Source organism: Felis catus, chromosome A3 (genome assembly GCF_018350175.1).
Source record: "Felis catus isolate Fca126 chromosome A3, F.catus_Fca126_mat1.0, whole genome shotgun sequence".
Taxonomy (NCBI): Eukaryota; Metazoa; Chordata; class Mammalia; order Carnivora; family Felidae; genus Felis; species Felis catus.
This window is the reverse complement of record NC_058370.1, coordinates 123,255,783-123,282,096: the sequence shown is the minus strand read 5'-3', so window position 1 is coordinate 123,282,096 and position 26,314 is coordinate 123,255,783. Positions and strand designations below refer to the sequence as shown.

Below are 26,314 nucleotides of genomic sequence, written 5' to 3'. Positions count from 1 at the left end.
GAAGGGACATATGCACCCCCATGTTTATAGCAACACTATCAACAATAGCCAAAGTATGAAAAGAGCCCAAATGTCCATCTATGGATGGATGGATAAAGAAGATGTGGTGTATATATATGCAATGGAGTATTACTCGGCAATCAAAAAGAATGAAATCTTGCCATTTGCAACTATGTGGATGGAACTTGAGGGTATTATGCTAAGTGAAATTAGTCCGAGAAAGACAAAAATCATATGACTTCACTCATATGAGGACTTTAAGAGACAAAACAGATGAACATAAGGGAAGGGAAACAAAAATAATATAAAAACAGGGAGGGAGACAACAGAAGAGACTCATAAATATGGAGAACAAACTGATGGTTATGGGAGGGGTTGTGGGAGGGGGGGTGGGCTAAATGGGTAAGGGGCACTAAGAAATCTACTCCTGAAATCATTTTTGCACTATATGCTAACTAATTTGGATGCAAATTAAAAATAAAATAAATAAAATATACATGCAAACGATATAACTTAAAGAAATAGATAAGCTACAATTGTAATTAGATACTTCAGTATTCCTACCTCAATAGTAGATAAAACAAGTAAAAAGAAAATCATTAAGTATATAAAGGACTTAAATAACACAACTGTGTTAGGATTCTTCAGAGAAATAGAACCAATAGAATGTCTATAAAAAGATACATAGAAAGAAACTTATTATGAGGGGTTGGCTCACATGATTATGGAGGCTGACAAGTCCCATGACCTACCATCTTCAAGATGGGAGCCCAGGAAAGCTGTTGGTTCAGTTTCAATCCAACCCAAAGGCCTGAGAATGAGGGAGCTAATGTTATATGTTCCAGTTTGAATCCAAAGGCCCAGAAAACAGAAGTTCTGATGTCCATTGAGTAATTAGGTACTCAAGCAGAGAGCATATTTGTCCCTTTTCCAACTTTTTTGTTCTTTTCAGGCCTTTGACAGATTGGATGATGCTCACCCATATTGGTGATTTTTACTCAGTCCACTGATTTAAATGCTAACCTATTCTAGAACCCCTGTTATAGACACACTCAGAAATAATGTTTAACTAGCTTTCTAGGCATCTTTTAGCCCACTCAAGTTGATGCATAAAATTGTTCATCACAACAATGAACCAACCTGAGCTTATTGATATTTATAGAACACAGCACCTAACAATAGCAAAATACATATTTTTTTTCAAGTGAACATGGGACATTTACCAGGAAAAAAATATTCAGGCATTAAAATAGATTTCACTGTTTAATATGTATATATATATATATATGTATATATATATATATATATATATATATATATATATATATATAGTCTCTGACAACAAGGGAACTAAATTAGAAAAAAAATAGGAAGATCTCTGAAAAGTTTCCAAATGTTTAGAAACTGAATATCATGCTTCTACATAACCCATATCCAGAAGAGAAGCAAAAGAGATATTAACATTTTGTCCTGGATGCAAATGAAAACACAACAAATCAAAATTTTGGGATAAAGCTAAAGCAGTAGCTGGGGGGAAATTTGTACCATTAATGCCTATATTGGAAAACAAGAATCATAGAAAGCCAATGACCTCAGCTCACCTTGCAAAACTAATAAATTAAGAGCAAATTACTTACAGAATAAATGAAAAGAAAGGATAAAAATCAGTATACTAAAAAACAGGAAAAATAGAGAAAGACATTAAACCAAATGATCTTTTTTGTTCTTTGAAAAGATTTTAAGAAATGGATAAATCTTTAACCTGCCTAATCAAAACAATGAAAGAAAGATACAAAATTGTCAGTGTTGGAATTGAAAAAGGTGACACTGGTACACATTCGACACATATTAAAATGTTAATAAGACAGTATTTGAACAGTTTTATGCTAATCACTACAATTTAGAAGAAACAAACAAATTCTTTGACTCCAACTAGAAAACCTAATTTTGAAAGAAATGTTATAGGTCTAAATCAACCACAATAGTGTGATTTCTAGTGAAAAATTTTCCACACAGAAAATCCTTCATCCAGATGTATTCTCTGGTGAATTCTGGTGATTATTTAAGGAAGAAATACTGCCCATTCTACAAAACAAAAACAAAAACAAAAACAAACAAACAAAAAAACCAGCAACAACAACAACAACAAAAACCCACCTTTCCAAAAAATTGAACCAGAGAGAATACTTATGTTTTCAGGCTAGTATTACCCTGATGAAAAAACTATACAAAGATATTATAAGAAAACAAACCTTCAGACTGTAACAACAGACTGTAATTTTTTTATATATGTCTCTTGAGGCAAGGGAAATCAAAGCCAAAAAAAAAAAAAAACCTATTGGGACTACATTGAAATAGACAGTTTCTGCACAACTAATGAAACAAAAAACAAACAAAAAACCTAAAAGGCAATCTACTGAATGGTTGGAGATATTTTCAAATGACATATCTGATAAAAGGTTAGTATCCAAAATATATAAAGAACTGATACAACTCAACACCCAAAAGCCAAAATATTCCCATTTAAAAATGGGCAGAAGGAATAACCAGGCATTTTTCCAAAGAATACAACAGTGGTCCAACAGACACATGAAAAGATGCTCAACAGTCATTTATCATCAGGGAAATGCACATTAAAATCACCATGAGATATCATCTTACACCTGTCAGATTGGCTAAAATCAACAACACAAGAAACAACAAGTGTTGCCAAGGATATGGAGAAAGGGGATCCCTCTTGCACTGTTGGTGGAAATGCAAACTGGTGCAGCCACCCTGGAAAACAGTATGGAAGTTCCTCAAAAAGTTAAAAATAGAACTACCCTGAGATCCAGCAATTCCACTAGTATGTATTTTCCCAAAGTATACAAAAATACTAATTCAAAGGGATACATGCACCCCTTATCTTTAGAGCAGCATTATCTATAGTAGCTAAAATATGGAAACAGCCTGAATGTCCATCAACAGATGAATGGATAAAAAAGATATTATACACACACACACACACACACACACACACACACACACACACGTATATCACACATACATACAATGTAATATTCAGCCATAAAAAAAGAATGGTATCTTGGCATTTGTAACAATGTGAATAGAGCTAGGGAGTATCTAGCTTCTAATAGAGCTAGCTAGCTTCTAGTAGAGCTAAGCAAAATAAGTTAGAGAAATCAAATATTATATGATTTCACTCACATGTGGAATTGAAGAAACAAATAAGCAAAGGGAAAAAAAGAGAGAAACAAGCCAAGAAACAGACTCTTAACTATAGATGACAAACTGATGGTTACCACAGGGGAGGTTGGTGAGGGGATGGGTGAAATAGATGATGGGGATTAAAGAGTACACTTATCATGATGAAAAATAAAATAATAAAAAAGAAAAAAAGAAACCTTATGACCAATATTCTTTATGACACAGATGCAGATATTCTAAAGAAAATTTTAGCATACTGGATTTGATAATATATAAAAATAATAATACAGTATGAACAAATGGGTCATTCAACTGTTTGAATAGATAAATATCATATTGGTTTTTAATATCCTTTATCTATAAGATTATATTTTTCATATATATATATGTATACATATGTATACATATATATATATATATATATATATATATATATATATATATATATGTTGTTTACATAATCCACTGCATTTCCCACCACCAGAGGAGCCCCTTGAAGTAGTAAACACCCAAGGCTTCTCTCCACTTTCAAGGTTGTGGAAAACAATTTTCATGGTGTCTTTCTTTCCATGTCAGTGCTAGTCCAGCCTTCCTGATGCTGATTCAGTCCTTAGGAAGTATGTCTCTTTTGTTGGAAATAGTCTTCCCAGGACCACATCTAAAGACTCATGAGTTTAGCATTTTTCTGATGAGTGCGTCCCAGGTTCATCCTCTGTAATTATTTTTTAGGAGATACAAGTTATTGTATTTAACCATTCATTACTTCCAAAAACTGACTCTGAACATCTTAACCTAACACATGTGACATTTATTAAAACTACTGAGACTTTGAGTCTTGAATGTTCCTGAAAGTGCTGCAGATTAATGTCCTGGGCTTCTTGTCTTGTTAGACTATGCATTCTCATGGGTCATAAACTGGGATTTTGTTTCCAGGTACCTGAAACTTTACAAAACGCAACTTTCTTTTATCTTTGGCATGTTTATCTCCAGTTTGTCTCAGTGCTTCATTGTGATCTTTTTCTCCCAGAAATCCTTATTCGTAGGTCATCACCTGTACTCACCATTATATCTGTCCTGAAATATTGTTTGTGGCTCTTCTGGTCCTGCCTTTTCTTTCTTTCTCTCTTATTCATCACCTGGAATGACATAATTACAACCAACATAAATAAGCTATTCCTGTGAATCAGAGGCACTCAGAAATGTCCTCTTCCTCCTTCTTCTTCACCTAAGTCTAATTCTTGAGGAAGTCAATTACAGGAAAAAGAAGGGCATAAAGTTGGGATTCCGTATTTAAGGGGCTCTAGTTTCTGGTAGTCCATAAGTAATCATTTTACAGTCATCATCCATCATGTTCCACAAAGGAAATAGGCAGAGTTGGTAAGCACACACATCCACATATACACACACATCCACATTAATCACACATGTAATACATTGGGCAGCCAAGTATGTAAAGGAAAGGTCATAATATCTCATTCAACTGCTGCAGTAAATACCAAATCCAATTTGTACATACCCTGTTATATCTGAACCCATCCAAATGTGGCCATTTTGGAATCATACATCATAAAATACCCTTACTGTTATTTGGAAAGAAGCAGATCTTCTATTTTTCATAACTTTATATATTCCTTTAACATGTTTTCTTCAGCTAAGAAATTTAATTGCTATAAGGAGAGGTGGGAGTTTTTTTTTTTCCTCCAGTGCTAAACAACTAGACACTGACAGGGTGACTCATTAGCTGAATCCATTAATCTCAGCTGAATAGAAAGATCCAGATGGAATTGAGAGGAAACAGGCCATTCCTTTCCAAGAGTTAGCATAAGGACTACTCATCTCAGGGTGGCAGATTTTATATTTAGTTTTGGCTAAGGAAGTATAGGCCACATTTTATATTTCTTTTGAGGATTACTAAAGAACACTTCAGAGACCATCCTCTTTTTTCTTAATTCCTAAGAATGTAAGAACAATGAAAATCTTGGAATCTGCAAAAAAAACAAATACAAATATTTTCAAATTCTTTATATAAAAGGGTCAATAATTTACAGTGAACTAAGATTTAGCACATCTATGCACACACATAAAACTTCTTTTCTTATGAAGTATTTATATTCATATATTCTTAGGAAATATGAAATATTCCCTAGTGAAGTTCTCATGATAAAATTCTATAAGTTTTTTTTTTAGAGAGTAGAATCTCCCTTACTGTTAGTGTTTCTTCCTTCCTTAAAAAACAAGGGGTTTTGGGGGTGGCTCAGTTGGTTGAGCTTCTGACTTCAGCTCAGATCATGATCTCACGGTTCATGAATTTGAGCCCTGCATTGGGCTCTGTGCTGACAGCTCAGAGCCTGGAGCCTGCTTCGGATTCTGTGTTTCCCTCTCTCTCTGTCCCTCCCCTGCTCATGCTCTGTCTCTCAAAAATAAATAAACATTTAAAAAACAAAACAAGGGGCGCCTGGGTGGCTCAGTCGGTTAAGCGGCCGACTTCGGCTCAGGTCATGATCTCGCAGTCCATGAGTTCGAGCCCCACGTCGGGCTCTGTGCTGACAGCTCAGAGCCTGGAGCCTGTTTCAGATTATGTGTCTCCCTCTCTCTGACCCTCCCCTGTTCATGCTCTGTCTCTCCCTGTCTCAAAAATAAATAAAACATTAAAAAATTTTAAAAAACAAAACAAAACAAAGGGTTATGGTAGGGTTAGTGTAAACAACACAAGGTTGGGTTTGATCCAATTTGTTTGAAAGTTTGAATGGTTGGTTTAATTCAGAATTGCTTAGGCAATTCACTTAATTTCTCTGAAATGTAGATCCCTTGTCTGCAAATAAGGATAATAATAACAGCTGATTTGGTGTTGAGAATTATAGTAGATTGTGTCTACTAGCTGCCTGGCCTTTGTAGTACATATCCAATGATGCCTGGCCCTTTATGTTTCCATCACTGATGGAAGAGAGAATGAAGCCAAAAGACAGAGTCTTTAGATGAAGAACACTGAGTGAGAAGCAGGATCTTTGAAAATGTAATAAACCAGTTTTTATCCCTTAGGAGTAGTAAGAAAGGAAAGAGCTATTATAAAAGAGAATCAACTGTTGTATTGAATAACTGAAATGGCTGACAGGAAGGGGGTGCATAAGCTATGTATGTCCTCAGATAGGAAGGAAATAGGAGCCTGGATTTCCTGTAGTAAAGATGATGGAGAACTCAAGGATCCCATTGTGATTTTCCTCTAAACCTGAGGCATTATGAGTAAGCCAGAGGAAAGTAGACCTACCCTCCACCCTTCTTTTTTTCCACATTTGGTTCCTTCAGCTCTCAGGCAATTCTTTAGATAGCGATCCAGACATGGTTGGGTGGGCAGTGGAGGGTGCTCACAGGACAATTGTGATTGATAGCCTAATTCATGCTAACTCAGACCAATAGCATGTCCAGCAACACTTGAGTCAGGTTAATGGAAGAAGTATGAGTTCAGTAGATAGTGGACAGTACCACCATGGAGGCAATAGTCAGAATCCACTTGTAATAAATACACATAAAATATACTCAAAACCATGTCTTTGTCCTACACAATTCCAAAGCCACTGAGGTATTCTAAAACAACAAACTAGTTCACCAACTTCCACTATATAGACATAGCTGCCATGATCGTCTAAAACACACCTTGATCGAGCATGGAACCTGTTTAAAGCACCATTCTAGATTCTGAGAGGCAGCGAAAATAGAGGAGGCTTGATGGCTATTCAAAATATCTGGAAGACTAGATTTCACAACATAATTCAATCTTCGTTATTTCCCACACCTAGAAGAATGTTGTATGTGTCATAGATGTTCATTAATACTTATAATGAAGTTGAATAGCCTCTTTATATTATTTGCTGCCAAATGGATGCTTTACTGTTTTCTCAACAAATGATTTTTACATCATAAAGGTTAAGACAAAGTACTGTTTCCTTATTTCCTTAGAGTTAAATGCGTATTAGGTACTCAATAGAACCTCTTTGTTTGGCCCTGAGAAGATATATCCCTGGAAGCCAGTACTATGGAAATGTGTATTGCTGATGATGACAAACAAGGGTATTATCTTTGCTTATATGAGAACTGGGTTCTAGAAATCTTGGACTTATTTTTTTTTATCTCTCATCCATAGCTAAAGTTATTCTTGATGTGTTTTCTTATATGGCAAACATTGTCCTTGGAAAAAAAAATCTTACAGAAGTTAGACCCCAAATGGCCTACTTGTCTTACAGGGCTATTTATATTTTGAAGGTTAACAGGAGTCATGAAAACATAAAGTGACCAGCTAGCCACCAGCTCAGTTAATGATTTATGATACAATTAAATGATCCATAAGCACTGGAGATGAATGAGGAAAGTTGTCTTCCTAGGATCAAGTTCTTTAATACATGGGTTGAGTGTGAATGGAAGAGGAGCAAATTCCACATACCAAGAGAAAGAAGGATTAAAGCAAGACTTGGAAGCACAGATGCACATGTGTATTATTGGGGCAGTAAGAACTGCTACCCATAATTGTAGAAACAACACCAGAATAATTTATAATCCTGATGGAATTCCTAGTCATTTCAGCCTTCAACTTCCTTATTCTCCTCCTCTTTCTCCCTTCAGAACTTGTTCAGTTTTCACCTCCTCCAGAATGACTCTGATGGATATAGGGACATAACTCTACTACCAAGTGACAATCCATGTAATTTTCATTGACCATCTAATATGAGCCAGACACTGGGCATGCAAAATAAGAGGAAATGCCCACTTTATAAGAACTTGCAATGTGTTGGGGAAATGAAAGTAAAGTGTCTTCAGCATATTAGATAAAACATGATAAACATTGGTTTGCACTCAAAAAGAATGACAGAAGGTGTGTATATCTGTATTTGTGGGGAGGGTTGCAGAAGACAGACCTTAAATCCACCATGGGGTTGATAAAAAGGTTCTGAGAGTAAAGGTAAGTACAAGTATTAGCCAGGCGAAAGTGGGAGAGAGCAGTATTCCACACAGGAGAAGCTTGTGTACAGGCAATTAGGAAGAAAGCTGAGTATTTACTGGATGCCTTTTCTTCACTTTAACTTTTCAGATTAAATATTGGGTAGATACATATGAATATTTATAAACACAAAGATAAGATAAAGGATAACAATATAGTGAGCACTGATGTATCCTCTTCTCCGTTTAAAAATGGTCTGACTCATGAAGTCCATGATTTTACTTCTCATTCCATTGCTTTCCACCCCCAATCAGGTAACATTTTCCTTATTTTTGCATTTATCAGATTCTTGATTTTCTTTATTATTTTTTCTTATTTTTTACCATACATTTATGCCTCTAAATAATACATGGTTTAGCTTTCCATATGTTTGAAAATTTATGGGGTCACACTACATATATTCTGTGCCTTGTTGTTTCAGTTTGTGATTTACCTATTTGTTACATTGTATTAATATATAATAATAATAGTTTCCCATTTTAATATCCTACTTATTGACATTGTGTCCACTATGAATATTCCCATACATTTTTCTTAGTGCATATATATGAGTTTTTCCTATGGTGCATGTGTAGGAGTAGAATTTGGATGTGAGGGTGTGCGCATGTCCAAGTGTACTAGAATGGGTAATCCCAAACTGTTTTCTAAATTGGTCTTATCAATTTACATCCCTACCCGTAGTATGTGATATCTGCTGGTAGCAAATTCACACTTTTTGCTTGTCAAAAACTGTATTTATTATACCTCATTCTTGAAAGATACATTCACTGTGAACACAGCTCTACATTGACAGTTATTGCCTATTAGACAATGAATATTTTATTATACTGTGTTCCAGTTTTCATCGTTGCAGCTCAGAAAGCAGCTGCTATTCCAATAATTGTTCTCTGTAAGTAATCTGTATTTTTACTATGGCCATTTCTAGAGTCATCTGCTTGTTTCTGATAGTTAGTGATTAGCTAAATAGGTGTGTGGTTTTCCTGAAGCTATTGATGTCTAACTGTTAATAGTTCTAGAAAACTTTATTTTTGTTTTTATTTTTTAGTGTTTTATTTATTCTTGGGAGAGACGGAGAGCACAAGCGGGGAGGGGCAGAGAGAGAGGGAGACACAGAATCTGAAGCAGGCTCCAGGCTCTGAGCTGTCAGCACAGATCCCGATGTGGGGACCAAACCCACAAAGTGTGAGATCATGACCTGAGCCGAAATCAGACGCTTAACTGACTGAGCCACCCAGGCACCCCAGTTCTAGAAAACTTTTTGTCATTATCTCCTAAAATACAGCTTCTACTCATCCCTCATCTATTCTTATTCTAGAATCAGATTAGGTGTATTATGGATATTCTCACTTTGTCTCATAACCTCTTTCTCATACTTCGCATCTGTTTTAGCTACATTTTAGATAACTGCATCAGTTATTTCTTCAATCATGTCTACTTACCTTTAAGCCTGCCGTTATAGATTTTTCAAAACTTCTAATACTATACTTTCTATTTTCAGAAGACATATTTGGCTTTTTTTTTCAAATAAGTCTGGCATTTTGTATTTTCTTACATTTTAAATTTCCCTTTTAATGTATTAACATATTTATTTCTTTTTTTTTCAATATATGAAATTTATTGTCAAATTGGTTTCCATACAACACCCAGTGCTCATCCCAAAAGTGCCCTCCTCAATACCCATCACCCACCCTCGCCTCCCTCCCACCCCCCATCAACCCTCAGTTTGTTCTCAGTTTTTAACAGTCTCTTATGCTTTGGCTCTCTCCCACTCTAACCTCTTTTTTTTTTTTCCTTCCCCTCCCCCATGGGTTTCTGTTAAGTTTCTCAGCATCCACATAAGAGTGAAACCATATGGTATCTGTCTTTCTCTGTATGGCTTATTTCACTTAGCATCACACTCTCCAGTTCCATCCACGTTGCTACAAAAGGCCATATTTCATTCTTATTGCCACGTAATATTCCATTGTGTATATAAACCACAATTTCTTTATCCATTCATCAGTTGATGGACATTTAGGCTCTTTCCATAATTTGGCTATTGTTGAGAGTGCTGCTATAAACATTGGGGTACAGGTGCCCCTATGCATCAGTACTCCTGTATCCCTTGGGTAAATTCCTAGCAGTGCTATTGCTGGGTCATAGGGTAGATCTATTTTTAACTTTCTGAGGAACCTCCACACTGCTTTCCAGAGCGGCTGCACCAATTTGCATTCCCACCAACAGTGCAAGAGGGTTCCCGTTTCTCCACATCCTCTCCAGCATCTATAGTCTCCTGATTTGTTCATTTTGACCACTCTGACTGGTGTGAGGTGATATCTGAGTGTGGTTTTGATTTGCATTTCCCTGATAAGGAGCGACGTTGAACATCTTTTCATGTGCCTGTTGGCCATCCGGGTGTCTTCTTTAGAGAAGTGTCTATTCAAGTTTTCTGCCCATTTCTTCACTGGGTTATTTGTTTTTCGGGTGTGGAGTTTGGTGAGCTCTTTATAGATTTTGGATACTAGCCCTTTGTCCGATATGTCATTTGCGAAAATCTTTTCCCATTCCGTTGGTTGCCTTTTAGTTTTGTTGGTTGTTTCCTTTGCTGTGCAGAAGCTTTTTATCTTCATAAGGTCCCAGTAATTCACTTTTGCTTTTAATTCCCTTGCCTTTGGGGATGTGTCGAGGAAGAGATTGCTACGGCTGAGGTCAGAGAGGTCTTTTCCTGCTTTTTCCTCTAGGGTTTTGATGGTTTCCTGTCTCACATTCAGGTCCTTTATCCATTTTGAGTTTATTTTTGTGAATGGTGTGAGAAAGTGGTCTAGTTTCAACCTTCTGCATGTTGCTGTCCAGTTCTCCCAGCACCATTTGTTAAAGAGACTGTCTTTTTCCATTGGATGTTCTTTCCTGCTTTGTCAAAGATGAGTTGGCCATACATTTGTGGGTCTAGTTCTGGGGTTTCTATTCTATTCCATGGGTCTATGTGTCTGTTTTTGTGCCAATACCATGCTGTCTTGATGATGACAGCTTTGTAGTAGAGGCTAAAGTCTGGGATTGTGATGCCTCCTGCTTTGGTCTTCTTCTTCAAAATTACTTTGGCTATTCGGGGCCTTTTGTGGTTCCATATGAATTTTAGGATGGCTTGTTCTAGTTTTGAGAAGAATGCTGGTGCAATTTTGATTGGGATTGCATTGAATGTGTAGATAGCTTTGGGTAGTATGGACATTTTGACAGTATTTATTCTTCCAATCCATGAGCAGGTAATGTCTTTCCATTTCTTTATATCTTCTTCAATTATCTTCATAAGCTTTCTATAGTTTTCAGCATACAGATCTTGTACATCTTTGGTTAGATTTATTCCTAGGTATTTTATGCTTCTTGGTGCAATTGTGAATGGGATCAGTTTCTTTTTTTGTCATTCTGTTGCTTCATTGTTAGTGTATAAGAATGCAACTGATTTGTGTACATTGATTTTGTTTCCTGCAACTTTGCTGAATTCATGTATCAGTTCTAGCAGATTTCTGGTGGAGTCATTCGGATTTTCCATGTATAACATCATGTCATCTGCAAAAAGTGAAAGCTTGACTTCATCTTTGCCAATTTTGATGCCTTTGATTTCCTTTTGTTGTCTGATTGCTGATGCTAGAACTTCCAACACTATATTAAACAACAGCGGTGAGAGTGGGCATCCCTGTCGTGTTCCTGATCTCAGGGAAAAAGCTCTCAGTTTTTCCCCATTGAGGATGATGTTAGCTGTGGGCTTTCATAAATGGCTCTTATGATCTTTAAGTATGTTCCTTCTGTCCCGACTTTCTCAAGGGTTTTTATTAAGTAGGGTGCTGAATTTTGTCAAAGGCCTTTTCTGCATCAATTGACAGGATCATATGGTTCTTCTCTTTTTTTTTTATTAATGTGATGTATCACGTGGATTGATTTGCGAATGTTGAACCACCCCTGCATCCCAGGAATGAATCCCACATGATCATGGTGAATAATTCTTTTTATATGCTGTTGAATTCGGTTTGCTAGTATCTTATTGAGAATTTTTGCATCCATATTCATCAGGGATATTGGCCTATAGTTCTCTTTTTTTACTGGGTCTCTGTCTGGTTTAGGAATCAAAGTAATACTGGCTTCATAGAATGAGTCTGGAAGTTTTCCTTCCCTTTCTATTTCTTGGAATAGCTTGAGAAGGATAGGTATTATCTCTGCTTTAAACGTCTGGTAGAACTCCCCTGGGAAGCCATCTGGTCCTGGACTCTTATTTGTTGGGAGATTTTTGATAACCAATTCAATTTCTTCGCCAGTTTTGGGTCTGTTCAAGCTTTCTATTTCCTCCTGATTGAGTTTTGGAAGAGTGTGGGTGTTTAGGAATTTTTCCATTTCTTCCAGGTTGTCCAATTTGTTGGCATATAATTTTTCATAGTATTCCCTGATAATTGTTTGTATCTCTGAGGGATTGGTTGTAATAATCCCATTTTCATTCATGATTTTATCTATTTGGGTCATCTCCCTTTTCTTTTTGAGGAGCCTGGCTAGAGGTTTGTCAATTTTGTTTATTTTTTCAAAAAACCAACTCTTGGTTTCATTGATCTGCTCTACAGTTTTTTTAGATTGTATATATTGTTTATTTCTGCTCTGATCTTTATTATTTCTCTTCTTCTGCTGGGTTTAGGCTGCCTTTTCTGTTCTGCTTCTATTTCCTTTAGGTGTGCTGTTAGATTTTGTATTTGGGATTTTTCTTGTTTCTTGAGATAGGCCTGGATTGCGATGTATTTTCCTCTCAGGACTGCCTTCACTGCGTCCCAAAGCGTTTAGATTGTTGTATTTTCATTTTTGTTTGTTTCCATATATTTTTTTAATTTCTTCTCTAATTGCCTGGTTGACCCACTCATTCTTTAGTAAGGTGTTCTTTAACCTCCATGCTTTTGGAGGTTTTCCAGACTTTTTCCTGTGGTTGATTTCAAGCTTCATAGCATTGTGGTCTGAAAGTATGCATGGTATAATTTCAATTCTTGTGAACTTATGAAGGGCTGTTTTGTGACCCAGTATATGATCTATCTTGGAGAATGTTCCATGTGTACTCGAGAAGAAAGTATATTCTGTTGCTTTGGGATGCAGAGTTCTAAATATATCTGTCAAGTCCATCTGATCCAATGTATCATTCAGGGCCCTTGTTTCTTTATTGACGGTGTGTCTAGATGATCTATCCATTTCTGTTAGTGGAGTGTTAAAGTCCCCTGCAATTACCACATTCTTATCAATAAGGTTGCTTATGTTCGTGAGTAATTGTTTTATATATTTGGGGGCTCCGGTATTCGGTGCATTGACATTTATAATTGTTAGCTCTTGCTGATGGGTAGACCCTGTAATTATTATATAATGCCCTTCTTCATCTCTTGTTACAGCCTTTATTTTTAAAAAAAAAATTTTTTTTCAACGTTTATTTATTTTTGGGACAGAGAGAGACAGAGCATGAACGGGGGAGGGGCAGAGAGAGAGGGAGACACAGAATCGGAAACAGGCTCCAGGCTCCGAGCCATAAGCCCAGAGCTGACGCGGGGCTCGAACTCACGGACCGCGAGATCGTGACGTGGGTGAAGTCGGACGCTTAACCGACTGCGCCACCCAGGCGCCCCGCTTGTTACAGCCTTTAATTTAAAGTCTAGTTTGTCTGATATAAGTATGGCTACTCCAGCTTTCTTTTGGCTTCTAGTAGCATGATAAATAGTTCTCCATCCCCTCACTCTCAATCTAAAGGTGCCCTCAGGTCTAAAATATATCTCTTGTAGACAGCAAATAGATGGGTCTTGTTTTTTTATCCATTCTGATACCCTGTGTCTTTTGGTTGGCACATTTAATCCATTTACATTCAGTGTTATTATAGAAAGATACGGGTTTAGAGTCATTGTGATGTCTGTATGTTTTATGCTTGTAGTGATGTCTCTGGTACTTTGTCTCACAGGATCCCCCTTAGGATCTCTTGTAGGGCTGGTTTAGTGGTGACAAATTCCTTCAGTTTTTGTTTCTTTGGGAAGACCTTTATCTCTCCTTCTATTCTAAATGACAGACTTGCTGGATAAAGGATTCTCGACTGCATATTTTTTCTGTTTAGCACACTGAAGATCTCGTGCCAATCCTTTCTGGCCTGCCAAGTTTCAAAAGAGAGATCAGTCACGAGTCTTATAGGTCTCCCTTTATATGTGAGGGCACGTTTATCCCTTGCTGCTTTCAGAATTTTCTCTTTATCCTTGTATTTTGCCAGTTTCACTATGATATGTCGTGCAGCAGATCGATTCAAGTTACGTCTGAAGGGAGTTCTCTATGCCTCTTGGATTTCAATGCCTTTTTCCTTCCCAGTTCAGGGAAGTTCTCAGCTATTATTTCTTCAAGTACCCCTTCAGCACCTTTCCCTCTCTCTTCCTCCTCTGGGATACCAATTATGCGTATATTATTTCTTTTTAGTGTATCACTTAGTTCTCTAATTTTCCCCTCATACTCCTGGATTTTTTTTTTTTATCTTTCTCTCAGCTTCCTCTTTTTCCATAACTTAACTTCTAGTTCACCTATTCTCTCCTCTGCCTCTTCAATCCGAGCCGTCCTGGTTTCCATTTTGTTTTGCATTTCATTTAAAGCGCTTTCAGCTCCTCGTGACTGTTCCTTAGTCCCTTGATCTCTGTAGCAAGAGATTCTCTGCTGTCCTCTATACTGTTTTCAAGCCCAGCGATTAATTTTATGACCATTATTCTAAATTCACTTTCTGTTATATTATTTAAATCCTTTTTGATCAGTTCATTAGCTGTTGTTATTTCCTGGAGATTCTTCTGAGGGGAATTCTCCCGTTTGGTCATTTTGGATAGTCCCTGGAGTGGTGCGGACCTGCAGGGCACTTCCCCTGTGCTGTGGTGTACAACTGGAGTTGGTGGGCGGGGCCGCAGTCAGACCTGATGTCTGCCCCCAGCCCACCGCTGGGGCCACAGTCAGACTGGTGTGTGCCTTTTCTTCCCCTCTCCTAGGGGCGGGATTCACTGTGGGGTGGCATGGCCATCTGGGCTACTTGCACACTGCCAGGCTTGTGGTGATGGGGATCTGGCGTATTAGCTGGGGTGGGTAGGCAAGGTGCACGGGGGCAGGAGGGGCAGGCTTAGCTCGCTGCTCCTTAGGTGATCCACTTCAGGAGGGGCCCTGTGGCAGCAGGAGGGAGTCAGATCCGCTGCTGGAGGTTTGGCTCCGCAGAAGCACAGAATTGGGTGTTTGCCCAGAGCGAGCAAGTTCCCTGGCAGGAACTGGTTCTCTTTGGGATTTTGGCTGGGGGATGGGCGAGGGAGATGGCGCTGGCAAGCGCCTTTGTTCCCCGCCAAGCTGAGCTCTGTCCTCCGGGGGCTCAGCAACTCTCCCTCCCTTTGTCCTCTAGCCTTCCTGCTTTCTGAGCAGAGTTGTTAACTTATGACCTCTCAGATGCTAAGTGGCACTTGCTGTCGGACACACCCCTCCGGCCCCTCCGCTTTTGCCAGCCAGACTCGGGGGCTCTGCTTGGCCGGCAGGCTGCCCCTCCGCCCGGCTCCCTCCCGCCAGTCCATGGAGCGCACCGCCTCGCCGCCCTTCCTACCCTCTTCCATGGGCCTCTCGTCTGCGCTTGGCTCCGGAGACTCCGTTCTGCTAATCCTCTGGCAGTTTTCTGGGTTATTTAGGCAGGTGTAGGTGGAATCTAAGTGATCAGCAGGACACGCGGTGAGCCCAGCGTCCTCCTACGCCGCCATCTTCCGGGAATTCGCCTATTTATTTTCTATTCAGTGTCTCATCATTCCACAGTTAAAGTATTTGGACATCTGATTCTATGATCTGTTGTTTCTGTCTGGTCCTGTTCAGGATGCCTTCTTGTGTGTTTGGTGACTTTTGCCTATGATGTCATAATCTAAATACTATATTTTAATTATTTGAGGCTATAGTTGAAGGAAAGTTCTGAGTCTACAGAATTTGAGTTTGCTTTCGTGAGTGCATGGAGAATCATAAAACTGAGACTTTTCATTATATACTATGTTTTACTACAGAAAATAAGTCTTAAAAATGGTCAAGTACATACCAAGGTGAGTCAAAGAGCAAACATGGTTGATGGGGCATGGCATGCTGAAAATCTGGCACATTATCAGAATAATACAAGTAATAAAAGGCCACTGAAGGTCTGCAAAGAGAGAAGTATTTATTGTGTTTTAGGTAGATTTTCTGGAGGGCAGAGTAAATTTCAGACAGTTCAAACTCTCAGGCAAGACCAATTAGGTGGCTCCTTACTGCAGTGTTTCAGGCAGAAGATGATGAAATCATCTAGAGAAGTAGAGATGAAATAGAAGAATGGATTTGGGATATTCCAGGAGGTAAAATCAACACTATTTACTGGTAACTTGAAGGAGCATGATATGGAAAGAGGATAGATTGAAGAGTTTCGATGAGATCCACATCCCTCATTTGAGTAAATGGCTGTGTGTTGTAGCCATTCACAGAAACTAGTAATAAAGAGAAGTTTTGCTTCCCCTCTGGAATTTCTCCTTAGGTTAGTTTTGGCCATTGAGGCATGTCTGGGACATTGAAATGCTGTATTTTTTCCACAAATATTTATTGTGGCAGGTTTAGTGCTATTTCGCTCTTGTTTCTAAGATGCTCAGAGTACTGGTCAAGGATATAAATATAGATTTGGAAGTTATCAATTTCAACATCATAAGTAAAACTAGGAGTCACTGGAGGTTGACGAGCATTACTTGGGAGAGAGAAGAGCAGCGATTAAATGGCAGAATTTGAGGGATGCTCAGGTTTTACTGGTTGGTGGAGGAGGAATCTGGAAATGAAAAGGTAGTAAAGTAGCGGATGCAGACAGAAAGATGTGAATAGAATTACAGAAGCCAAGGAGGTACAGATAATAAGAGTGAAAGACTGAAGAAAATAAACATAAATAACAGAAATAAATAATAAAATTATATTAAATTTACTAGAGAAATCTAATAAGTAATGAAAAATATTCTTTGCTGATATGAAGCTCATTGATAGCTTCAGCCAGGGAAGTTTCAGTGGAATGGTCTGGCCAGAAACTATTTAGAGTAGATTAAAAACTGAGTGTAACAGAGCAGATGGCTACAGCTGGAAATTGAGTTAAGAATTGAAGGGGAAAGAAAGAGTAGGCTTAAAAATGATCTGGGAAAGATTTTTTTTCCAGAGAATGTTAGAGATTTGAATATATTCACAAGAGTGGGTAGAAAGATAACCAAAAGGGGCTGGTTGAAGATAATGAAAAGATGAGAGAAGAATTATTGGTTAATATGGAGGATTTGAAGAGATAGGGACAAGAACACAAGTGGAGTGGGTAAGAACAAGGATACCTGTCACCTGAGATGCAGATGACAATTAGAGAAGGGAGAGAAGAAAGTTGAGGAATTTTACACCTGGTTGCTTCTATATAATTCACCTGTATTTAAATGAAAATACAATCTCTTTCCACCCTCATAACTATTACTGAGAAAATAGCTGACCCGTTTGAGTATACACAATATGCCAAGATAGTTCTAAGCAAGTATGTTCGTTATCTCATTTAATCCTTGTGCTGCCTCTGTGTGGTAGCAGTTCCCCTCCTCCTCCTCTTCTCCTTCCCCTTCTTCACATGATGATATAACTGAGGCACAGAAGTTTTAAATAAATTGCCCAATATCACAGTAAGAGGACAAGTCAGATTTTGACCTGAAGCAATTTACTACAGAGCCAAGCATTCCTAATCTGAGAATTCACATATATTATCTTATTTAGTTCTCAATTCCAGAGGACATTTATTGTGTCTTCAAGCTATAGGTTACCTCCTGCCTCAAATATGACTCAGAGCAAACACAATTCCTTTGTGCTCCAGAGTTTAGGGATTTTCTGGATTTTAGGAAAGAGACGGCAAATCATGACTGCTGGGAATGGCCATGTCTGTGGGCTTTCCCCATTCCCAAGGAATCCAGCCCTCTGAGGGCTAAGCAATCAAAGTAAAAAATCTTAGATGACAAATGCTAGTAATTTTGTGAAATGACATTTTTTTTCAGAATAAATAATAAATTGTATGTTTTTTTCTCCCACATGCAGATGGTATAAATGTTTTAATTACTGAGCTGAGCTGATGTAGCAATATTAAAGATAATGTTTGAATTAAAAATTACCTGTCATTTCATCATCCCAATAAGCCAATTACTTTCATTTTTTATAGTCTGTGTGAAAGAAACATTTCATTGTCTTCTTGTATTAAAATAGCAGTGACATAAACATTTTGATGTGGCAACTTAGTATGATTTTAATGAGTCTGTCATATTCCATCAAGTAAATGTAAGTTTAGTATTGAATATTTTGGCTATTCTTTCTCCCTTTTTTAAACTATTATAACTTACTCTTCAGTAGATCTGTTGATTATAAAACATTTTGCTTCTGTTGAATGATTTCTTTAGGATAAATTATTATGAAAAGAATGACTACCTTAGAAAAAATGAATACCTTTATGGTTTTTGCTATAGACTAGGCATTAATATTTAATTTTTTAAAATTCTGTGTATTTTATATATTTTTCCTCTTGTTTTTGCTCTTAGACACTCCATGGTCCTCACACCTTTTCCAGGAGACCAAGATGTGGCAATTCAAAGGTAAATGTGTTTTTGTCACAAAGAATCTCTGAGACTAAGCAGACACAAAGAGGAATCCAAAAGAGGTAGCACCTTTAAATGTGTTTTTGTTCTTGTTCCCACCATATTGTATTCCTCTATTAATTGTTTCTCCTTTCCTACATACTCTTCCAGAATTCTGCATGCTCTTGGGCATGGGGACGGTTGTAGAGGCTCAAATCCAGACCTGGGAATGTGAAAAAGACTAGGTGGACAATGTATGCATCAGTGGCTGACTGGGGAATGGATGTATGGGGCATAAACTTTCTCTTGAGAATTTTCTTTGTTAAAGCTATAGTTTATTCAGGGGATTTTGTCACTTGTTCTACCATTCCCATGTTCTCCTATGAAATTCCTCTTTTTGAATTTATATTCAAATTAGGCAGTTTACAGAGCAGAGACTGGATTATCAGTCCGTTTTCTCTTGTCCCTTATTTTCTATACTTATTCTCTTTACTAGTTGGCTAAGTGAATGTAAATAACTCAGTGGAGGAGTCAGAAAAGGCCCTCAAATATGGTGGTGACACAAGTCGATAAGAACCAGGAGTCTGCCCGATGAAAGCCAAGGGGACTGTGAGGTGAATGGGAATATGCTTCCATTGTATTAAATCACACAGAATGAGAAATTGGTAGTTTCTGTAGCTGGGTGTTGTTCATTCTCCTAAAGATACAGTTTGGAGTGTTGGGGTTTGGAGCTGATTGCCAGGAAAAAATTCTTGAGACGTCTTCAGTGTAGAAAGGTGGTTTTATTAAGCACAGAGAGGAACCGTGGGAAGAAAGAGCTGTACTGGGGTTGTGAGGAGTGACTGATTATAAAAGATTTTCTATCCTATGGAGAGGAGGGTGATGTTGGGGCTCCAGGGTACTGAGTCTATAGGTTTCTGGAGGTTGTTCTTTTCTTGTAAATCATTCAGACAGTTGCAAACTGATGGAGACTCCTGTCCTTCATGACTGTGATCTTTATCATATAACCATTTGTTTTTCCCTTTCCTTTGTTCTTGGGCTGCCAGGACTTTTGAGGAATGTCACACCTATCCTACCTGGGGAGTGGGGGTGTCTGGAAGGGTTGTTAGCTTGTGCTTTGCCCTCAGCTTGCCTTTTCTCCCTCATCATTAGTATACTTTATAAAGTGATGAGAATAAATCCATAGGACTTTGCTAAATATCATACGATGCTCATCACTAGGCTAGATAGTTGAATGAAATCTTCAAGGAACTCAATCTGGGATTGAGTCTTTGGCTTTGTTGCTGTGAGTGCAGAGGGTACAGGACTGTAAGCTTCTGTGGTTAATGAGGTTGTCATTTATCTCCAAATTACCTGAAGAATCCAGGCTGTGGTGTTCTGAATATAAAATGTAATCCTTCTTAGGTATAAGGGTTTGGCAGCCTTGCCTTCCAGAAATAAGTCTTATTCTAGGAGATTTTTTTGTGTTTTTTTGGTCTGTTTGTTTGTTTGTTTGTTTAATATCAGCACTCTTCAACACTGCCCAAGGTGATCAGGTACTAAGGTTGTGGACATGGCCTCCAGATCATTAAACCACAAGTTTCACAACATAAATAATCTGAATTCAATATATGTAATGCCCTAAGAGATAAATGACTGTGAAATCCCATGCGTATGGTTCTTCAGATGTCACTCCGGGGGCAAGCCACCTCACATGGAAAGATATCTGCCCTAAGTGATTAAGCTGGAATTTAATTTTACTTAAATATGTGAACACTTTTAATAAGGCTCTGGAGGTATTATGAAGTTTGCAGAATCTTTATATTTGAAAAATGTTTTATTTTGCTTGATAACATGCAGAAAAGCCCTTATTGTGATTAGCATTTGAATAGGAGGATCATCTTAATACTCTTGTTATTAATATGACAGATTTTATTTTCCCAAAGGTGACAATTGAACCCAGTTCTCAGATCAGTTAATCCATGTATTTATGAGAATTGAACTTTTCTACCTTGTAATTTGGTTCTGGAGTACATTGGATTTCCTTCTGCCCTGTGGGGTTCATGCATCAATTTAAATACCTAAGTTATTGGCCTACTTTTTTGCCTAATATGAAAACAGGTTTTTTCTCTGAGTTTTAATGGTTGTCTACATGTTTTATGCTGGTAGCAGTCTGTATTGTCATTTGTAGGCTCTTGAACCTCTGTGAGGTTGCATCTGCTTCTGAGACACATGTTTTGGTTGCTTTAAGGACATTTATAATGAATGGTGGTACTTCAGCACTTGCTGATGCCTTTTGCATGGAAGTGGGAAGTAAAGGTAGGGAGAAAAGGAAGATGAAACAATTTTTCTTTTTTTTTTTTACATGCTCCTCTTTTTACTTATCTGTAGTATTAGAACCCTCAATTCCCTCTCTGTAAATCAATCACTGTTTTCTTCTCCTTGCTAAGAGTTGCCCCGCTTGTTTTTGTGGTCCTCAACTTGCTTCTTGCATTGATCCCTTGTGACCATATTCCCGAGAAGTTATGGAAAGTCAAGTCTATGGTTCCTGAGTCTGCATTGTGTGTTACTGCTCGGTGTGTTTGGCTCTCTGAAAAACCACCTTCCTATATGTGACTATAAGTTTTGTTTAGAAGCTGCAGGTAATGTGCACCCACCTTTGGGTACAGCAAGAGCATATAAATTCTGATTTCAAGTTTGTGTCAGAAATAGGTCTGGGCAGAAAGTAAGGTTCTGAAAAATTCCAAGATATCTCTCTCATTGCCAGCTATTTTTGCCTTGGCCATTTATCTAGGCCAGCTCCCACTTAAGTTCATTACGCCTAACCACCGTCTCCTCTCCAGTAAGCTACCAAGAGCCCCACATTTGGTTCCCCTGACTTCTCCAGCCTGTGTTGCAGCCTGTCTTCTGTTTGTGGTAATATAGTTACTGCCCCCAAATGCTCTCACTCTTTTCTCTTTTAGGACTGTTCTTTAAATTCTTTGTCTTCTCTTGGTTGGTCTGGATCTCATTCCATTCTTCAAAGCTCAAGTCAAGTCCCACCTTTTCCAAACCAGGGTAGAAATCTCCCTAAACTTCCTGATAGCTTGTTCCCAGTTACTCTTTGGACACTTCTAGGAATACAAAACCACAACACTTCCAAGATAAAGTCATCTTACCTTGGTGTATCATATATGGAGTATATTGTTAAGAACCAATTATACTATGGTATTCAGATATTTGCAAGATGAGTATGGAGATGAAATTAATTATGTACTAGCAAATCTGGATTCTAATCCCTTTATAGTCACTAACCAGATGTATGACCTTGGGAAACTTAATTTTTCTCTTTGCATTCCAGTTTTACTTTTCTGCAAAAAGATAATACTATGTGAGTGAACTGATTCTCATATAAAGTTGCTATCAGAAAACTTCACTTTGTAAAATTTTAGAATAGTGGCATTTCATATTAACCAGATTTTGTATAAAAATTACAGTATATCCTCTAACTTTGGTAAACATAATAATTTGTAGTTGATGCAAATTAAAAAAAAAGTGGATATGATTCTTAAGCAGGTGTCTGTAAATTACACTTGAAAATCAGTCTCATTATTTTAGAATCCCACTGGTGGGGTTTTGGGGTGATGGTGGGGGTTCAGAGCTGATGGCCAAGAAAGAATTCTTAAATCTTTGGTGAAAAAAAAGTGATTTTATTGAAGCATGGGGACAGGACCCATGGGCATAAAAATCTGCACTGTGGTTGTGAAGAGTGACTGATTATATACCTTCAGGTTGGGAGGGGGTTGGGGACAGCATAAATCTCTAAGGAATTTTGGAAGCCAGATTCCTAGGACCTTGAGGGTTTTGCTGTTAGGAAAACATCATTTATTACTGTTTAGTAAAACCTCAGTCATGAGACCCTTCAGAGATATGTCAGGGGCCACATGCTTGGAGCATAATTGTCAGCATATGCTTGGGGCTTAAAGATAAAGGAGGTTTGTAAAGGAATTTTTATGTGTTTAAGGAGACTCACAGGTCCTGTTGAGGGGGGAGGTGGTCAAGATAATGTTAAGGCAAGATTCCCTTTTGCCTCTTGCAAAGAATCATCATTGAGGCAGCTGAGCTCCTACAGGAAGGTCACTCTGCCTGTTTCAAGGCCTTGTCAATGGGCTGTAGACAGTAAGGAAACTTACTTTTTCATTCGCCTTTGTTCCCATATCACCACAGCAAGCACTTAAATCCCCTTTCATCTTGATGAGGGTGATATTAGGGCTCCAGAATATGGAGTCTATAAGTTTCTGGAGATCAGGCTATGGACAAGATTGCCTTTTTCATGCAGGTTACTAAGTTATCCATAAACTGAAGGAAACTCCTGTCCCACATGACTGTGATCTCCATCAGTCAACCATTTGTCTTTCTTTCCTTTCCTTTGTTCTTTGGCAGCCAGGGGTGTCCAAGGAATATCACACATATGCCACCTTGGGGGTAGATGGGTGCTGTTAGCTGGTACTTTGCCCTCAGCTTGCTTATGCTCCCTCACCACCATGTATTCATCCTTTAAATATATGGTGGCACTTTTCCTATGATTCTGACAGCAAACATCTTTTTTTTCTCCTCGCATACTTTTTTCAACAAAGTTTCCTGCCACACCTGTATATAAAATGAAAATACATCTTAATATAAAATTTAGAAGAAAACTTGTATTGGAATAAATAGTGCAAAGTTTATATGGGTGCTAGGTTGGCAGATCAGCGCTTTTCCAAAGGAAATGATGATGGCATTCCATCCAGATCTCACAGAGAAGTACTGGTCCTATTGAGAACTCCTGCTACTTAGAATATTTCAGAATTTGCAAGTGGGTGGCTGCACTCCTCAGTCTCTCTGAGGTTTGTTATGTCTTCTGAGAAGTGAGAAGCAAGAGCATTGGTTCAGGAATGATAGCTGAGTGAAGGAGTGGAAAGTATTTACAGTAAAGAGTTGATAAAGTGACCCTTCCAAACAGCTAGCAGCAATTCTGTTGGGTCCTTGGACAAGTAGGTAGGTCTGGCTTTTAAATATTAAAAGAAGAGGGGATTCTTTCCTCTGGGCTGGTGTGAAGGGAGAGCAAAACAGCTCTGCTAAGGCAGTAGAGGTAGGATCACAGCTTACAGCTGACAGTGACTGCTAACAGGCTGCAGCTTTTGTCACGTCACACTGCCAGCATCCACCCTATTGCTGACAAAGACATTGACCTTTGGTAGACTTGATTCACTAAAATAATGAGAGGCCAGAAGAAAATGCATTTGCATAATGTAAAGAGTGTGTGTGTTACTGCCGAGGAAGAATGTCATGTATAATAAAAATGCTAAGCATTCTGTCCTCCCCAACTAAATGCATAACCCTAGGGTCAGTGACAACCAAAGTACAAACCCTCAGAGCATAATTTGGATGCAGATCTGGTGGAGTTTTCCGTCTTTTTAGGCATCTCTGAAGCCCTCCTTTGTACGGAGGAGGGCATACAATAGATATGGTGGAAAGGGTTTAGAGTGAGAAGGCAAATTCTACTTTTACACTTGCTTATTATGACCCTTAGCATAAGTCATTTATTATTTCTAAGCCTCAGCAACTAATGCATAAAATGAGGATAGTGTTGTATGTGGGGTGAATAATGTAACAATAAAACAATTTTTAAATTATGTGCAGATTTTAAAAATCATTAATATCTCATAATCAAACATTAATTTTAATTGGGGTTCTCTAGGAAACAGGCGCAAACAAAGGTTTAAATGTTCAAGGTTTTTACTAGTGAACATGCCTATGTCAAAGAAAAAGGGAAGGAGATGAGGGAAGCTGGGGGAACAGAATACCCTGATGCAAGTGTGACCCTGAGTGAAGGAGACAGAAAGGAAGTTTGGGTGAATGTATCATAGATTGTTGTGCAGTTTAAGGTTTGGCAAGGCCATATGTGTCTTCAAGCTAAAGATGACTATCAGGGGAGCTGCATGTTTCCTGCCAATGGTGTGCCTTCATATCGGCCAAACTCTCATTGGCTGGAGGAGGCATGACTTTGGTGCAAAGACAGTGATGGGTACCAAATTGCAACAGTTGTTTCAGTTGTATTCTCTATGGGTGGGTGTCTGAGAGCAGTCTCGTGACTATCACATTTATTTACACTGAAAGAAGTTTTCCTAGAAGAAGAATAGACATGGATGAAAGAAGGAATCAGCCATGAAGAGATGTGGGACACAGGTTATAGGCAGAAGGAACAGCTATTATAAAGGTTCCAGGACTAAATGACCCCTCACATGTTCAATGAGACTATTATGGATGGAACACAGCAAGGGAAGGGAGAGTTGTAGGAGGGGATGTCTGAGAAGTAGCCAGAGCAGATAATGTAAGGCCTAATAGGTCATGTGAAGAGTTTCAATTTTTTAGCATAAAATGCAAAACTACTGGAGTGTTTTTTTAATTAAAAAGATTTATTTTTTTGAGTGTACTCGACACACAATGTTTCATTACTTTCAGGTGTATAACTAGTGATTTGACAAGCTTATATAGTATGCTTTGTTCACTATAAGTATAGCTACCATCTGTCCCATTACATTGCTATTTAAAATATCACTGACTGTATTCCTTATGGTCTGCTTTTTATACCCGTGGCTTATTTATGCCATAACTGGAGGCCTGTATCTCCCTCCCTCCTTCACCTGGTTTCCCAGTCCCCCACCCCTGTCCCCTCTGACAACCATCAGTTTGTTCACTGTATTTATAGTTTGATTCTATTTTTTGTGTATTCATTTTTCTAGATTACATTTTTGAATAGAATCATGGTATTTGGCTTTCTCAGTCTGACTTATTTCACTTAGCATAATACCCTCCAGTTCTATTCTCACCTGGCACCATCTCATCATTTTTATGGATGTGTAGTATTCCAGTGTGTGTATATGTGTGTGTGTGTGTGTGTGTGTGTGTGTGTGTGTGTGTATTCCATTCATCTGTTGAAAGACACTTGGGTTTCTTCTGTGTCTTTGCTGTAAATAATGCTGCAGTAAACATAGGGGTGCACATATCTTTTCAAATTAGTGTTTTCATTTTCCCTGGGTAAATATCCAATAGTGGAATTATTGGATTGTATGGTATTTCTATTTTTGAGGAATCTTCATGCTGTTTTCCACAGTGGCTGCAACCAATTTATATTCTCACCAACAGTGCACAAGGGCTCCTTTCTCTCCAAATTCTCACCAACGCTTATTATTTCTTGTCATCTCGATTTTAGTCATTATAGTAGGTATGAGGTAATATCTCGTAGTTTTGCATTTCCCTGATGATAAGTGATGTTGAGTATCTTTTCATGTGCCCTGTGTCCTCTTTGGAAAAAAAATGTCTGTTCAGGTCCTCTACCCATTTTTTTTTAGTTGTACTGCTTGGTTTTTTTGGTGTTGAGTTGTATAAGTTCTTTGTATGTTTTGGATACTAACCACTTAGCAGACATAATATTGGCAAGTATTTTCTCCCATTCAGGAGGTTGTCTTTTTGTTTTGTTGGTTGTTCCCTTTTCTTTTTAAAA

The 26,314-nt window shown here is 38.2% G+C and overlaps 1 protein-coding gene across 2 annotated transcripts in view; it reads left to right on the top strand.

Moving 5' to 3' along the window:
• Positions 1-25,751, top strand: part of TDRD15 (tudor domain containing 15) — a 701,518-nt gene extending 675,767 nt beyond the window's left edge. For both annotated transcript variants that reach the window (XM_045054884.1, XM_045054879.1), the window contains one exon: positions 18,775-25,751. The gene's annotated coding sequence lies outside the window, so the exon portion shown is untranslated. The remainder of the gene's footprint in view (positions 1-18,774) is intronic.
• The last annotated feature ends 563 nt before the right edge of the window (positions 25,752-26,314 follow it).